This window comes from Coturnix japonica, chromosome Z, assembly GCF_001577835.2.
Source record: "Coturnix japonica isolate 7356 chromosome Z, Coturnix japonica 2.1, whole genome shotgun sequence".
NCBI classification, from domain to species: domain Eukaryota; kingdom Metazoa; phylum Chordata; class Aves; order Galliformes; family Phasianidae; genus Coturnix; species Coturnix japonica.
This window is the reverse complement of record NC_029547.1, coordinates 54794894-54812379: the sequence shown is the minus strand read 5'-3', so window position 1 is coordinate 54812379 and position 17486 is coordinate 54794894.

Genomic DNA, 17486 nt, shown 5'->3' with positions numbered 1-17486 from the left:
ACTGCATGGAGCTTACCATTTTCTTTAAAGTTTTTACTGTAAAAATTAGTTAAGAATCTCACTTTTTATTTTGTTTTTATTTTCACAGCCTGATGTGATTTTCACAAGAGCAAAGCAGGCTCCTGTTATTTGCCTTCTCCCATTCCTCTAATTTTAGTGTGTGACTTACTGTGGACATTTTTTCTTCCAGTGTCTGAAATGAATGAGACCAGCCAAAGCACAATGTGTTCTGATTTTTTTTTTGATGGTCTCGTGTATCAAGGACTGTGACACAGTATTACGTTGGTATGTGGGAAGTAAAGAAAGAAGGAAGGATGAAAGGAGGGAAAGCAAAAAAGAGGAAAGGAAGAGAGGGAGGATTGAAGGGTGGAGGAAGGAAGAAAAGAAGGAAGGAAAACTGTTATTTGCTATTATTTGTCTGTGTAAGGCACTGCAGAAGATAGTTAAAATGTTCAGATTGAGGCATGTTGCTTAGGCCCATGCCATGTGTGCCTTGATCCATCACCTATTTCAACAATCCTGCCAAATATCTCCTCATAATCTAATGATCATTGTTAGAAATGTACACTGTTATATAAACAACAGGCACCATTACTGCAAATTGTTAGATGGATTTTACATTTAAGTCTCACACTTGTTTATACAGGCCTTATTAATTAGACACTCTGGGGACAATCATACCACACTGTAGGAGTTTTGTGTTATAGAAGCAGAGCATCTGTAGTAGATGAATTCTGCAATCTCAGGTTTGTTCTAGACTGCTACATGTAGAATTCATACCTGTACTTATACACTTGATCCTTTTATATCTTCACTGATGATTTGGATCAGGGGATTGAGTGCACCCTCAGTAAGTCTGAAGATGACACCAAGCTGAGGGAAGTGTGAATCTGCCTGAGGGCAGGAAGGCTCTATGGATGGGCCTGGACTCGTTGGATCAGTGGGTTGCAGCCAATTGTACAAGATTCACCATAATCAAGTGTCAGGTCCTGCTCTTTAATCACAACTCCATGCAATGCTACAAGCTTGGAGCAGAGTGGCTTGAAAGCTGCATGGAGGAAAAGGATCCATGGGTGTTGGTCAGTGCTTCTCTGAACATCAGACAACAGTGAGCCCAGGTAGCCAAGAAGGCCAGAGGCACCCTGGCTTGTGTTAGAAAAAGTGTAGCCAGCCAGAGTAGAGAGGAGATGATAGTCCCTATATACTTAGCTCTGGTGGGGCTGCACCTCACGTTCTGTGTGATCACGGTGAGGCTCCATGGAGAGGGCAAGAGAGCTGATGAGGGATCTGGAATATAAGTCTTATGAGGAGCAGATGAGGAAACAGGGATTGTTCATTGTGGAGAATAGGTGACTCAGGGGAGATCTTATAGCTCTCTACATCTCCTTGAAAGAGACAATGATGAGGCCTCTTTTTCCAGGCAGCAGCAACAGAACAGGAGGTGATGGCCTCAAGTTACACCGGGGGACATTCAGATTGGTTATTAGGAAGAATTTCTTCTCAGAAAGAGTGGTTAGGCTCTGGAACTGGCTGCCCAGGGAAATGGTGAAATCACTGTCCCTGGAGGTGTTTAAGGAAAGGGTAGATGTAGTATTTAGAGACATGGTTTAGTGGGCAGTATTCTGTTAGGTAGACAGTTAGACTAGATGTCTTAGGCAACTTTTCCAACTCTATTATTCAGTGATTCTATGATTTTATTACTCAGAACTTGAAAAAAACAACCACCACCACCAAAAACCCCTTAATTTTATTCTTTCAATTGTTTCTCAGTTATTTCAATTTTTTCTTTAGTAATGTTTTTTTACTGCAGTGTAATGGTTTAAGATGGAAGCAGCAAGGCACCACACAGCATTTTTTACTCATTCCCCCTGTCCTCGTAGTAGGAAAGAATAGAGAATCAGAAAAAAAAAAAAAAGAGAGAGAGAGAGAGAGAAAGAGAACATGAACACATAGACTGAGATAGATAAATACTGTTCAGTAGTGCAGAAAAGAAAGACAGAAAAAATAGTAATGATAATTATAGTTATACATATGCATACACATAACTATTATTGCATGTGTATATTATATATATATAAATATATTAAACAATTGATACACAAAAGAATTGCTCATCACAAGCTAAACAATGACCAACCAGTTTCCTAGCTGTAACTTCTCCCCAGGCCAATTCCTCTCAGTTTTATAGTTTTTTCACATGATACCATATGGAATGGAAAACATCTTTGGCTAGTTCAGGTGAGCTGTTCTGGTTCTGTTCCCTCCCAGCTTCCTGTGCCCCCAGACCCCATGGATAGCAGAACAGCATAAGGGGCTGAGAAACTGAGATGTCCTTGGCCCTGTGCAGCACTTTTCAGCACAACTAAAACATCAGTGTGTTACCAGCACTGTTTTTCTGCTTAAGCCAAAGTACAGCATCATGCCAGACACTATGAAGGAAAAAACTCTGTCCCAGATGAAAGCAGAATATGCATAATGAACTTTAATGTGAGAGGAATACAAAGAATTATAATCAGATAACATGACACACTCTATTTACATCCTGAGTTTGAAAATGGCATAACAAAAGAAGAATTGGACCATCACATTTTGTTGTGATAATTGAAGACTTTTTTTTTTTTTTTTTTTTTTTTAAACGAGCAGTGGGTATGAATAATGTAGGTTTGCTGCAATTACAAAATTCATTTCACATGCCATTTTCAGTTGACACAGCTTTCCCACAATTCAGATGTTTCAGTTTCTTGAAAGTGGCATTAATTTACATTGATGATAGTGAGAAAGGAGAGGTTTGACCTTTGGAATGGACCTGGAGGCCCACTGGACAGTAACATCAATGGGAAGTACATCCTTCAGATGCTGAGTCCTAATGTCTGAGATTTAACATAATCAAATAGCATATAATCAAATATTAAGATGGTTTATGTGATACACAGTTTAATGTAGATATACACTGAGTTTTTCAAATGGAATTTCAGAAAATAATCATGCTTATTTGTACATAGATGTATGCAAATAAGTGAAAATAATTTTTCCTTCTAATTCATAACCACTAGTGTGTGTATAAAAGGACATACGCATTTGCAGGCTGCATATGCATGTACAATTATACATGTAAAGCCTTGCAGGCACGCATACATTGATTTGCAATCTGGCTACAATCCATGAAACATGGAATGCAATTACAAATCTGAATGGTGTTTTATCCTCAGAATAGCTGGTTGAATGAGCAATGCTATCTGCTTGGGGGCAGCATCTATCTTTCTTTGTGTGTGTGGTTGTTTTTTTTTTGTTTTGTTTTTTTGTACCCTTGAAGTATGCTTCTAAGCTCACACATTCATATATTCATATTGTTCTGAAGATCTTTGCTAACATCTTCAAATAGCTTTTGTAAGTAAGTGTATCACTTTTAAAATTGTAATCACACAAAAGGTAAGCTCTGGATTCAGAAGTTATGAGTGAACAGTTGAAATCTGTGTCACTCAGAAATATGGGATTTTAGAAGTGAACATAATTTGCTTATTTGCTATAAAAGCTGCTTGGTATACAAATTCTCTGAAAGTCCCTGAAAGGCTTAGTCTCACAAATAAAATTTGTGTTGGCAATATGTGACAGTGCTTCAGCATTCATGAAGCTAGATTCTTTGCTTTAGGAAAGTTGTTAATATGAAGTACATGCTCCATAAAGCGAAATCTTGTTTTAGGAAACCTATGAAAATCTTCCTTTTGTCTTATTTCAACCACTGCTACTCTAATTCACATATTTGTAGAGCCCCAATCACTGTCTCTCAAATACCATGAGCAGAAGAGGTGTATATTGCATTCTACTCTCTTTCCCCTATTGACTATTTAACTATAGGGTTTTGTTGTTTGTTTTTCTCATCCTGGAAATTCAATACTCTCAAAAATTCAGTGACAGATTTTCGTAAAGAATGATGGACTAGAATCTTATGAAAGCATGGTACAGAAGAATTTGGAACAAAATGTAAGTGTTATATATTTGTGTTTAGAATTGCTAAGGGAAAAGTGTGAACTATTTCAGTGGTTCATTTGTATTGTCTGTATGGCTTGTTTTATGACTTTTTCACCTTCTTTGATATTATGTTCAGAAACTTTATTTTGATAACAATATTTTCTGACAGCTTTATTTATTTCTGTTTGTTTGTTTTTGTATATCTCAGGATTGAAAGACTGTCAATTCTTGTTCATGTTACAAAGTATCAGAGGGAATAGCTGTATGATAGTTATCAACCCATCTAAGCATCACACATCTGTTCTCCCTATAAAATGTGGAATCAAAAGAATGTGACTTTTTCTTTGTTTGCCAGTATGAAAGAAAACTATTTCAACAGTGTCTCTTCAGGTTCTCATATCAGCATATTAGCATTGTCCAAAGATCACATCTTCCATTTGTTTTTCAATTCATAAATTCTCTCCACACTGTCTCTGTTCTGTTCTTTACTGTTGTTCTAATATCCTACTTTAACAACCAGTGCAGCTAATGCACTTTTCTTCCACTGCTACCTACTCCTACTTATTAGCATCTGAAAAATATTCCTCATTCATAAGCAAAACTTTAATTTGCTTTCTTATTTCACCTCTGACTTTCTCATGGTCTCTGTCTGAAGAGCATCACACAGTTTGGTAAAATTTTTTCTTTAAAATCTATTTCACTATCTGGTTTTAAATGGAATTTTATCCCACATAAAGCAATTTAAACAGCTATTTCCTTTATTTGCTTTCTTTAAGTAGGTAAACTTAAAAGTAGGTAGGTAACTAAAAGTAAAACTAAACTTTAGTAGGTAACTAAAAGTTAAAGTGAAATCTCCTTCATAAATTCATAACTTTTGACATGAAAATCTACAAGAATTCAGTGCTTTCCTCTCCTGTCATAATGTGGGAAGCTGTTTCAGGACCTCGCACCTTATCCTTGTAAGACTCCTTATTCCTGTACCAGTAATCCATTTCAATTAATGTGTTCTTGAGTTAACACCATCTTTTGGCTTTAAAAGATATTTCCCATTTTCAGTCTCTCTAGAAACCATTTTGTTTTAGTAGTTCCAAAGTAATTCAGAGACGTGCACAGAGTACTTGACTACTCTTTTCCAAAACCTGATTATCTTCTTCAATTGAAAATGACTTTCTTTATGAATCCAAGAATTCATTTGCTTTTTCAGAATCATTTCACATTATTGACTCTCTGTTGTCAATTAATATCTATAGATGGTTTTCTTTCTCTCTTGTTTCATATATATACATACATACATAATATAAGAAATTGTAATCATCTTCAACTTTATTGTTCCAGTTTAATTTTGGAGGATGAGAAATTTACCTTGCCGAAGGTAAATTCTGAACATTTTGGAGATAAAGAACTTATTTTCTTCATTAAATTTAATCTCTCTTCTGCTTAATTTAGAACTATTCTTCAAATCAGTCTTTTATAGTTTTTAAGAAAGTGCCCAAGACTGAAGCTATCCACTCTGTTTTATTAGTAATCTATTTTTCTACACATTCCCTGCACAGAATAATACTAAAACAGAATAATACGAAATAATAATTGAGAACAATATTGTATGCCACAGAATAAGACTGAAACATTCACTGAAGTAGTTTCATAGTCTTCATAGTCATTGCTACTCTTTCTGCAATCCACCTAAAGAAAATCTAAATGTTACTGAGTTATACAGTCTCACTCTGAAGAATTAAAAAAGATATTTCTAAACCAACCCTATATTACGGGAGTAAAACAAACTCATCTGATATGGCAGTTCTTTGTCCTGAGTTAAGTGTTTTTCAACACTACTGCTTTGTGAATCTATTTAGAAATATTGTCTTATTCATCCTTGATTTCAATTTTAATGTAATTTGAGGTTAAATAAAACTCTAGCATTAAACACTGTGATGAAAGGGCCATGCTCCAAATATGCAGATTTTACATCATTAGTTTAATTTACTAATGCTTACTTTTTCTAAGTATGCTTTGCTTTCACTTTTTAAAATATTTTCTCTTAGATGAAACATAATCTTTCAAGTTTAAGTCTTACTGCAATGGACTAACACCAAAGTGAAGTTTTTTCTTTTGCTAGTTAACTATTTTTTGAAAGCAGTTATTGGGAGCAATCCTACAGTGGCTTGTCAGTGAATAAATAATCACTTTTTTCGGTAGATTTAATGTTCTTCCTGTCTGATAATTCAGAAAGTGTGCAATCTCATGATAATCTCTGCAAAGTACGGAAAGAATATTTTGGAAAATAAAATACTTACCGGATGAGACATCTTTTCTGCCCTTAAAATAAAGAAGCAGCAACTAGAATTCACTCAGTGATATTTGATTTGATTTCAGAGTCTGACAGGCTGAGGAAGTCATAACTTTTTTTTGTCCAAAACTACACACATCAACTTGCATGTTTCCGTAGCCTGCCAGCTGCAGTGCTCCAGTTGATTCCAATATAAACATTGTTAATGTAGTGTGAAATTATTTTTCTAATGCACCATAAACATTTAGTCTTCTCATTAAAGTAGGTAAGTTGTAAATTACTATGTTTCAAATGAATTACAAAAATATGTTAAAAACTTAGGTGAATCTGATCCTACGAACTTGTTTAATAGGTTGACCTTGAAAGATCTTGGATTCATCAATTAACAGATATTATGTCAATAACATGCTGTTAGTTCAGATTCTGCTTTTATTCCAGGTATGTTAATTTTAAATGTTTGGTATAGGCCTTACTGTAAGTTACTTCCTGTGCAAATGTCAGTGATATATTTTCCATTTTTTCCTGAAAGGAAGAGAAGCACAAAACTGCAGTTTCACTTACTGTCTTGATACCTGATCATCAGGTGCAATAGATATCTTCTTTTCTTGAACTATATTTCTTTACAATTGGTGAATTATCACATTACTAAAAACATTAAATTGATATTCCTAATGTGTGTGCCATCATTTATAGTTTGATTAATTAACAAAATTAGTGGAAGAATATGGGTAGAGAGGAAATTTTTCACCCCAAATTTATTTCAGTTGCTAGGGCAACCACCTGCTCAACTCCTCTATAGGTATGCTGAAAGCATCTGCTTTATTTAAAGACTGATAGATCCCAAGTAATAATGCTCTAATGCTCAGATACCTAAGAGAAAGTATACAATCTAGACTATATTGTCATTTAATCTATTTTCTAAAAGACACAACAATCATATTTTTGTACTCTTCTAAAACATAATGAGAAAAAATGAAACGAATTGTTTTCAAGACAATGTAAAAGGAAAAATGAAAAGAGCACAGAAAATTATTTTGGTTAGATTATACCCATGACATCTCCCTTTCTCTGTAAGAGAATGGCCTGGAAAAACAGATGCTAGTTACAGCTCTAGCTGAATGGAATGTATGTAACTACATGAGCTAGTGGGACTGCTGATGCTGGAGCACTGCTGTGGCGTGAACTTTCTGAGTGGAAAATATCATGTTAAATTGGTAGCATATCTGAGTGAGTAAAAAAAAAAATTAAAAATCACAGAATCACAGAAGTGCAGGGACCTCAAGAGATCATCAAGTCCAACTCCCTGCTAATGTCTCTGAGAAGAGACAAGGATCCATTCCCCTTCATACTGCCTGCTATCATGTCCTTTAACCTCCAGATCAGAAGTTGATTTAGCTTCTTGTCCAGACACAGACTTAGAGGGGGAATGCTGGAGAGCATGTGTCAGTTCAGGCTTCTTCCCATCTGTCTCCCTCCCTGATTCCTGGATGCTTCTCTGCCTGGCAGTTTTGCAGCCTGGCCATCTGCTGAAGAAATTGGTTGAGTAGGACACAACTGCACTCATTACACCCCTCCCCTGCTCAGTCTCCCTCAAGCCCTAGGGGAAATTCCAGATTCCAGAGCTCCCCTCAGCCAAAGGTCTGGGCAGCTCTCTCACACTTCAAAAGGTACATCTGGGTGCAGGCATCAGGACAGAGAAGTTCTGGATTCCCCATCTGAACTTCTGCCTCTGCCTGCCTGCCTCGCTGGGTGGTAACCATATTGGTACTAACAGAGAGCTTTCCCCTGCTGACCTGGGATGAAAAATGTAGAGCATGCTGCTTGTCTCCATTCACCTGTTCTGCAAAAAATGCCCACACAAATCAGTGCACATTATATCCTTGTTAATCCTAGGGCCTGGGAAAGCACAGGATATTCCTAAATTTAAAGTGGAATAAAGTGGACTACTTCATAATTTGATCTTTATATTGCCAGGGAGCCTTGTATAAACTATGGATTATTTAAAAAGCACAGATAAAGCAAGAGATTAGATTGATGATATCAGAGGACAAGTATAAATTGCAGCAGAGAAAGACATCACAAAATGAACCAATTTCTGAAAAAAGGCATCTGAATTTTCATCTAAGCACGTAAAGAGGAATTCTTCATTAATCTGTAAAGTGATCCTATTGGTCAGTGTCTACATAAAGGAGGAAGACATCCTATGATTAATGAATAAAATTCCTGGCAGTATTAAAAGCTAGCAGCAGAATTGAATTCAGATGCCAGAAAGTCCTTTCAGTTGTAGCCTTTAGTCCAGTTTGCATATAATCTTAAGAGGAATTAAACTTGTAAGGGATTTAGAAATGACCTTACAGATGGAAGTGAAAGGTGAAATGCATCAAAATGTTACCATTCTGTTAGTATTAAAAACCAGATGCTATATATATTTAAAATAGTATTGTAACTTAGTAGTTCCAGGCATAAGAAAAGAAAATACTTTGTTTCTGAATTTTAATTATTTTTCTTTTTTTTCTGTTATACTTCATGGTTCTCCTACTGGTTTTACTTACATTTGTTTTACAGTATGCTTATTTAAAAGTTACGTCAGTGTGTATGATAAGACCTGTATTTCTGATATACTGTAATTTATATACTATTAATTTCCTTTATTACATCATAATTACTTTTGTATACTTTGACTGTTATAGATGGCTTTCTTTTCCTGAAACATTGACAGACATTAATACTGGAAGTGATACTGGTAAAGTACATACATACCCTTTTCAGTCAAGGCTTCTGTGACTGTGGAGCATTATTTCTCTGAACTGATCTAACTTGAAAAATTTCATTGTTGTTCTTAGAATGGTGTTGATAAAATACTCGTGTACACTTAAGCAGTGATTGTGTGTTAAAAAATCATGGTTATTTATCATGGTAGGGAACATGGTCAGACACATCCATCATATGGAGGAAATGCAGCATGTAAGCTGAAGGGAGTAGAGAAATACATCCCCAAAACCCTGAGTAGCAGCGAGAGACCTCTAAGTTTCAGGTCTGTTGAAAAAAGAGTAAGTAATGGACTTAGATAAATGCCCTCCTACTCAGACTGACAGAATATACTAAGTAACTACCAGTTGTAGGATGAAAAGAGAGGAAGAAAATCAGAAAGGCAGCCTGCCACTAAGCTTTTCCAGCCTTTAAAAATTTCTGCTCACATGTCTCAAGTACAAAAATACCACAGTAGATTAATGGAGCCACGGACTGCTTTTTCTTCTGCATGACTGATGACGGAAAACCTGAGTCTTCAAGTCACAAGTATATGATAGGAGAACTTCAGGGATCAATTAATTTTTGAGGCAAATGTATTCAATTGGAAGTTCTAAAATAGATTTTTTTGTTGTTGTTCATTGGGCTCTAATAATCATTCTATTAAGGTGCACAGAAAGTCATAAAATGTTTCAGTAAAAAAAACCATGGAATTGCCACCAACTCAATAGAAAATTTTATTGTATATGGAACTGAGTCACATGTCCACTCATGTCCTGATTTGTTGTTCACTTAACCTTGGGTAACCAGTTACAACATAACAGGGTGAGTGCACAATACTGTCATCCCCATAACATTTTAAACTCACTAGTACTTCCCTAAAAAAGTAAAAACCGTAATGCATTTTGCATAGGCATAAATGTAAACCAGGAAGAAAAAAAAAAAAAAATCATATGACTCCATGTGGGAGCGGGATTGTGGAACTCAGAGACAACTCAATGTGAGTTAACAACTGAGTACAACTTTATTACTGCACAAACAACCTTTTATACCCCAACTGCAGTCATGGCATAATACAATTGGATAACCCAGACATGGCACAACAAATGATTGGCTGCCTTCCACTCAACTAAACAGTTTAACAATACCCTGACACCATGACAACTCAGGACCCTTGCCGCCTAGTCCCCTAGGCTTCCCCTCATTCACCAAGCCTTCTCGTTGTAGTGTCCTTGAAGCTATTGTGTCCTCCCTGTTCTCTCAACCAACTCCCAACAACTCCAAGACTTTAAAATTACTCACTTCCAAGAAAAATAAATAAATAGATGTACAAGAATCAAGCAAATGCTTACTTCACAAAGGCCACCAAAACTCAGAGTTTTGGTGCCTTACAAAGGAGCCTTAAAAGGCTCTAAGGTTATGAATCTCACTCACATTTGCACACATCGCCATAGCACATTTTCAGATAGTCTGTGTGACCTGAAATTAAGCTAAGGGAAAATGCCAAGCATTCTCTAGAGGCAAGGATTTTACCAGCGGAGTACATGGATGATAACAGTCAAGTTTGAAGCTGTGCTCTCTGCATAGTGGTGGCTACACTGAAGTTACAGACTTCAGGTATAGTTTTAGCAAAGGACTTTCATTTAAAAAGAAATGTTATTAGAGGCTGCCTTTCCATGTATGTTGATCATTATTAGTATTACAGAATAAGAAGGAAGACAATGTATTTTTGAGTGTATGTTCTGAATTTCAAAGTATCATAAAAAATTAAAAAGTATTAAAACTTGTTCTATTATAAAGTGCAATGTATATTTACCTCTTCTTGTCATTCAAGCTTTAATAAATTTTTAGTGAATTAGTCATTTCTCACTGTGAAATTTTGTAACTGCTCAAACGATGTCTGTGCTAAGTACTCAGCCACTAATTATTAATTAATTAATTAATAACTATTAATCTGGACTTCAAAGTTGTGTACATACACATAAGTGCATTAAAAAGGAGAAAGTAAACAAAACTCAAAACCACAAAAAGCAAAACAGAATTTGTCTGTCTATTCATTCCTTTTAACTTAGAGCTAAAATATGCTGCAGTCAATCACCTAAGAAATTATTTCCAGTTTTCATTTGTACACATTCATTTCTATGTGATGCATCTGTTACATATGCTCATCATTGTTGTGATTTACTTACATTAATCAGTATGTACTGGCTAGTTTACCAAATCATGCCACTAGTAAAAATCTTTAAACATGAATATAACATAAAACAAATGCATCTACTCAGTTATTTGATTGTATAGAAAAGAATCCTTTGTTATGAGAGGATAGCTTCCAAAAATCAGAGAATAACAAAGTGCACTTAAAGGAGATGATATCCATGCTAGAATAATTAAAAGCTTGAAGTCTGTTTCTGAAAGGATACAGAACATGAAGCAACTTTGTCAAACCTGGGCAGAATAATTGCTTCACTAATCTTGCAGGCTACGCTATGCTTTGTATGACAATTGCCTTTTTTGCAACTGCCTTTGCTAGATCATACTCCGCCTGTTACTGACTACAATCACATCTTTTTTTCTCCTTCCTTTGCACTAAAACTTCTATTGAACATTGCCTTCTTTAATCAATTTTTAAATGTAATCCATTCTCCGGGGTCTTTTAAGACATCTCAGATATAATCAGCTACCAATTTAACATTGCTTCTTTTATTACCCATGTAATTAATGAAAATATTGACGTTCCTTGCACAATTTTACTTGAAATGTACCTTCCTGCTAATTGTAAAGTGTTTTAATTGCTGTAAGTATGGTCTTATAAACACTTTTGTATCTTTCTATAACACCATGCTTCCAAAATTGTGCAAGCCTGAGGTTTCTTTTTGTTTGTGTGTGTGTTTTGTTTTTTAGCAGAAAAATACCTATAATTAACAAATGTATATACATATGTATGGATACAAAACCCATCAGTGAAGAAAGGCTGTTAAAACTTCTGTCTTCTCAAAACTATCTGTGAGAAGTTGTTTTGCTTTATCACACTTCAGTCTTCCTCATTGTCTTGTCCCTCCCAGCATACTTTAAGGCCAGTCTTTTTCTATCTCCAGAATCCCACCTCCCCTAGTCAGCAGGGGTCGCTGATGGAGTCATCCAAGTCTAAGAGAGATGATAAACATTAATTTATAAAAAGCTTTCTAACAGCTAATACTCCATAACATTGGATAATTTACTAGTAATGACTAGTAGGTGCTACAGGTCAGACAATGTTAGACAACAGCTTTATAAAGAGTAGAAGAATAAAGAATAAAGCAGATAGAAAACAGAGCAAGAAAGACAGACAGACAGAGAAATATGCAAAAAAAAGTGAAGAGGTTCATCACTCCTTGATCCAGTGTTGTCTGGTGATTCTGATCTGTAGTGATGGTTTTCTGAGGCTGTAGTGTTCAATTGATGACTATGATCAGTGTGTATTATCTTAGTTATACTATAGAGTGGTCGCACCTGATCCTTAGTATAACAGCTTCTGGGTTTGGGGATCTCAGCAGGAACTCTTTTATTCCTGTCTTCCAGGCCTTGCAAGTTTACATCAGCAGATAGGGGAAGCAGGGAGATGCCAGTTTTCATTCTGCCTTCACAGGATACAGTAGTGTCATTTCCCAGTCCCAATGGAAAAATTTGTTCCCAGACCAAGTCCCCAGACAGAAAATACTCCTGGGCCCTCTCATTTGAAAGCAAACATCTCCAAAGAAATGTTTTTGAACGTGAGATGCTGTCACTTCTTACTTTTCTTTACAGTTGCATTTTGTTTTGTGGTGATACCCTTCTGATTTTGCCCTTGCAATTGTTAGTCTGTTAAATTTATGTTTTTTGTCAGATTGAATGAATAAAGCCAGATCATGATCTCTATCTTTACTACACGTCCAAATCTACAACAAAAAAGTTAATTGAAATATATAGAAAATACTAAGCTATGAAATATAATTTGTGATTCTGTTGTGAGCATATGATGTACACTTGATTTCATTATAATATTATCAAACAATTGACCTGAGGTTACTCAAAGATTCAGTTATAAGTTCTTAATTTATGTATGAAGTTAGAATTTTATAATTTTTTAATCCATTTCTACAGTAGTTGAACAGAATCGTCTCAGTTTTCCCATTCACATTCTTATCATTTCATTCAATAAATGAGTGTACAATGGGGTTAAGGTTAAGTTATTCAGACAACAGAGCTAGGGTGATAATTAACAAAATGTCACCTTTGGATCATTAGAAATATCCTTTTTTTTTTTTTTTTTTTTTTAATTTATTCTTTACGTATGACATGACTCCAATTTAAGCATTTTTCTCTACTTTTTCAAATTTGCATTCTTGCTGATTCCTCCCATTCTTTACAACATGTTTATAAAAATATTTTCTGACAATTTATGATGGGCTGCCATGAAGGTAGGAAAAAAATCAATTTTTTTCCACATTATTAAAGTTAGCATGAAATAAAACTAATTTATCTAGAGATGTACTGATATATACATTGGATGAAGGCTTTTTTTGTCTGATGTAAATTGCATTAATTATATTGAAATTATAGACAGTTATTTCAAAAAGCATAAATCTAGATACTTTGCTTATACTTACCAATGTATCTTAATCAACAGTAACATCTAGTTTCCTAGTATTATAACCATATCATTGATTTATCCTCTGGTTTTCTTCACTCTGTGCGCCCAGTACACTTACAGTAACTCAAAGTATATTACTCTGAGCATCTATACATTCAATCTAGAGTACATTCATAAGTTTTGCAGAGTAGTCTTCTGTGAATTTATTAAACTGCTGCATACAAAATTCAGTTCAAGGTTTCAAAGCTAGATTCTAAACTCAGCATTTTCTCCATATTCTAATTAGTTTTCTAATTTGAGACATTTTATGTTCTTCAATCTTCCAAAACAAACAAGAAAGGAAAGGACAATGAACTGATAAACAAATATGTACACAAATCTAGATAGCTCTAAAAGTAATGATAAGAACAAAAGTACAGAACATATGAAGAGCCATACGCAGAAATACTACTTTCCTTCTTAGCACCTAAAGTCTTACAGAGAATTGATGTGATCATGAGTATTATTAAAACACTTCAGCATTTCAGTGTACTTGACATTATAATGTAACCAGAAACTTGACTGCAAATAGGCAAAAATAACAGCACAATAACATATCATTTCTGAACTCCCTGCAAATGTGCTTTCTGCCTACATACATAGGCAAGATCAATATGATGTCCTTTGCATCTTTCCACACACCCGTATCACAAGCACATAAAAAAACAAACAAACAAACAAACAAAAACCATACAGCACCACTTTACCACAGATCTTTTACAGAATGAATAGGCTGGATTTAATTGCTTTCCTACATAGTCTGTTGTTTCTTCAGTTTGTGTATCCACCTCACATGTTCTTATTTGCATACTCTTTGGAAAGCAGTCCTTATGACATAGAAGAGGAAAATGTTAATTGATTATAAGGAATATCAATGGCTGAAATATAGATTTAGGCTTATGGCATACTAGAGGTCAGTTCTGGACACAACTGTAGGGAGTCAAAATAGAGTAGGACATCTCAAGGAAAGAAATATAACCGCTCTCAGGAAAAGATTAATTTTCCTGATTGTTTTTATATATTTTTTAATTTTAATTTTTATTTTTATTTTTATTTTTATTTTTATTTTTATTTTTATTTTTATTTTTGGATTTTGGTTTTTGTTTGTTGTTTTGTTTGTTTGTTTGTTTGTTTCTTTTTACTGATGAAATGAGTTTCCTGTGGCTATTAAATGACCATGTATATGTGCTAAATGGAGAAAAGAAGAAGGATATGTGCAGCCTGGTCTATGGAGCCTGCTTTGGCAGGGGTATTGGACTAGATGATCTCTAAAGGTTCCTTCTAGTCCCTGCAGAAAGGCCACTTCCTGAGTGTTTAAATATTTTGTCAATTCCGATCTTATGTCTTAAATATCTGTTACATCATATTGTCCTTATTAAGTATTCCTATGCTTACCAGTCCCTCCTTATGTCTACAGGTCATTTAACACTCACTGTGACTGCTCCAAAGGTCAGACTGAGGGGCAATATCGGGGACATGCTGCAGAACAGAAAGTATTTGTTCTTGCAGTTCTCCAGTAGAAACAAAGCACACCAGAAATATCTAGTGGCTAGAATCAGTTTGATCAGCGGTAAAGTTGGCCTGACTTTTGGATTCTACATGGAATTCCATCTCTGCATTGTGTGAACCAGGAGATCTGTGTGATTGTTTGATTAAGGGACAGAAATGGGGTCAAAATTTTCAGATATCCAAATCGGATAAGACTCTCACAAAGTGGTTTTTTTTGTTTGTTTATTTGTTTGTTTTCCCAATAGACTCTTTAAGAAAACAAAAATATTCTCACACCAGTGATTCATTCCCCTTTCATTTATCCAGAAACCGAAACTGGTTACTGTAATTATCTCTCTTTTTATGATTTTGGTTGGATTGAAGAGATGATTGTTTTAGTTAAAAAAAAAAGAAAAAAGAAAAAAAGAAATATATATATGTGTGTGTGTGTGTGTGTATGTATATATATAAACCTATATATACATATATATAAGTTTTTAATATGTACAGTGTCAATTCACAGAGGATTCTGGAAGAAAGCAATGTCTTGATTTGATCTTAAATTGTTCACAAGATCATACATGAAAGATTGCACTAATCTAGAGAGACATTAATTGAATGATAATAGATAAATGACATTCATTCTGAATCCAAAATTAATTTTGTCAAGCAAATCTTTAAAGAAAAGATTCCACAAAGACACATATTACAACCAAGATTTGAAAAACATGCTTGTTAAAACCATTTATATTCATAATAATGTCAAGCTGTGTATAAGAATATATTAACAGAAGGTAAAATGTCAGATTCTAATTAGTCCACTTTAAAAAAGTGAATGTGAATATTACATAGAAGATTTCTGTGGACACGTAGGGAAAATTACAATGATTAGCCAATGGTGGTTTGCCAGGACAATGGGGCAGTTTATCCTGCAACACGGTTCAAATTTTATATGATGATAAAGAGGAATATACAGAAACTGGCTTTTACCTACTCACTGAACCAATGTTTTCCCTAGGAGTATCATTACAGTTGTTTGTAATTTAGAACATTCCTAAATCCATTAATTGAGATCTTCTAACAAGGGATGGCTTGATCAATGGCATTTTATGATTGTTCTCCTTGTTTCATTTGCCAGTCTGAAAAAACAAACAAGCAAAAATGCTGAGACCATTTTAATCATAGTTTTGCATTGTAGGTCATAAACTGAAGGAATTATTAATGGCATATTATTTTTTTCTTTGTTTTTTCAGGCTAGAAAGTATTTTATAGACAACTTTTAAAACATGATGTAGCTATTCTGCATAATAGATGGTCAGCATTAGAAAGTTCAGAAGATGTAAATAAGACAGGTAATAGTTGGTCTATCTTGATATTAACTAAGTGTTAAGTGTTAAGTGTTAATTAAACTGAACTCACTGTTTCTCACCAAAGTATCTTAGGTTCCACTGAAGTGTAGAGTACACCTCACATCATGAATGCATAGTTATTATGGTTGAATCCTTCTTAATCAATTTTATTTTGTATTTCCAACTCCTCAGAAAAATGTAATAGATATTAATATAAATGTGAGTTTTAAAGCCCAGGATCTAACATGAGTAAATATATTATCAATAATAGTTGAAGTCAAAATACAATATCTTTTGTGAGGAATTATTTTTTACATTTACACAAAGCTTTATGACATCTTCTTTTTCTTTGCATGCTTTGTATTGTTTACATTGCACACACACACACACACAAAAATCAACAAGAAATAAAGCAGCCATTTTATTGTATTGCAAGCTCTTATATGTCTGCACTTTTCTTCAAGGAAATTTGTGAGCAGGAACAAAGACTGTTTATTACTCAGGGAAGAAGGGAAGAATAATTGAATAGACCTGTCAGACCTTAATAACGATTTTAAAGTCTTCCTTTACTACATGATGAGATTTACTGTCCAGGGTTAAAACTACTAGTCCCATAAGCTAAGCTCAGCATCTTCTTGTTTCACAAATGTAATATCACGATGTAAAACAGAGCATATGTGTGAAAACTCGTTAGCAATTTTAAAAATACCAGTTGGGTTAAGACAACAGGATTTTAAACTGATGGGGGAGGCTTTTGTTGTTGTTGTGTTGTTGTTTTGTAAAAGTTTCTACTAGATATGTAAAAGTCTGTTATATATATTTTCTGTGGACTTTCCTCAGTACACTTTCATTTCAGAACATCTCTGAACTGACTCCTCTGCCGTTGGTGCACAGTCCTCCAATATAACACAGAGGTCATTTCTTGGAGCAAACTCTCCCCCTCTTTTGTACCTGTAAGATGGAAGATTTTCCTGCAAATTTAAACCTTCAGTTACAT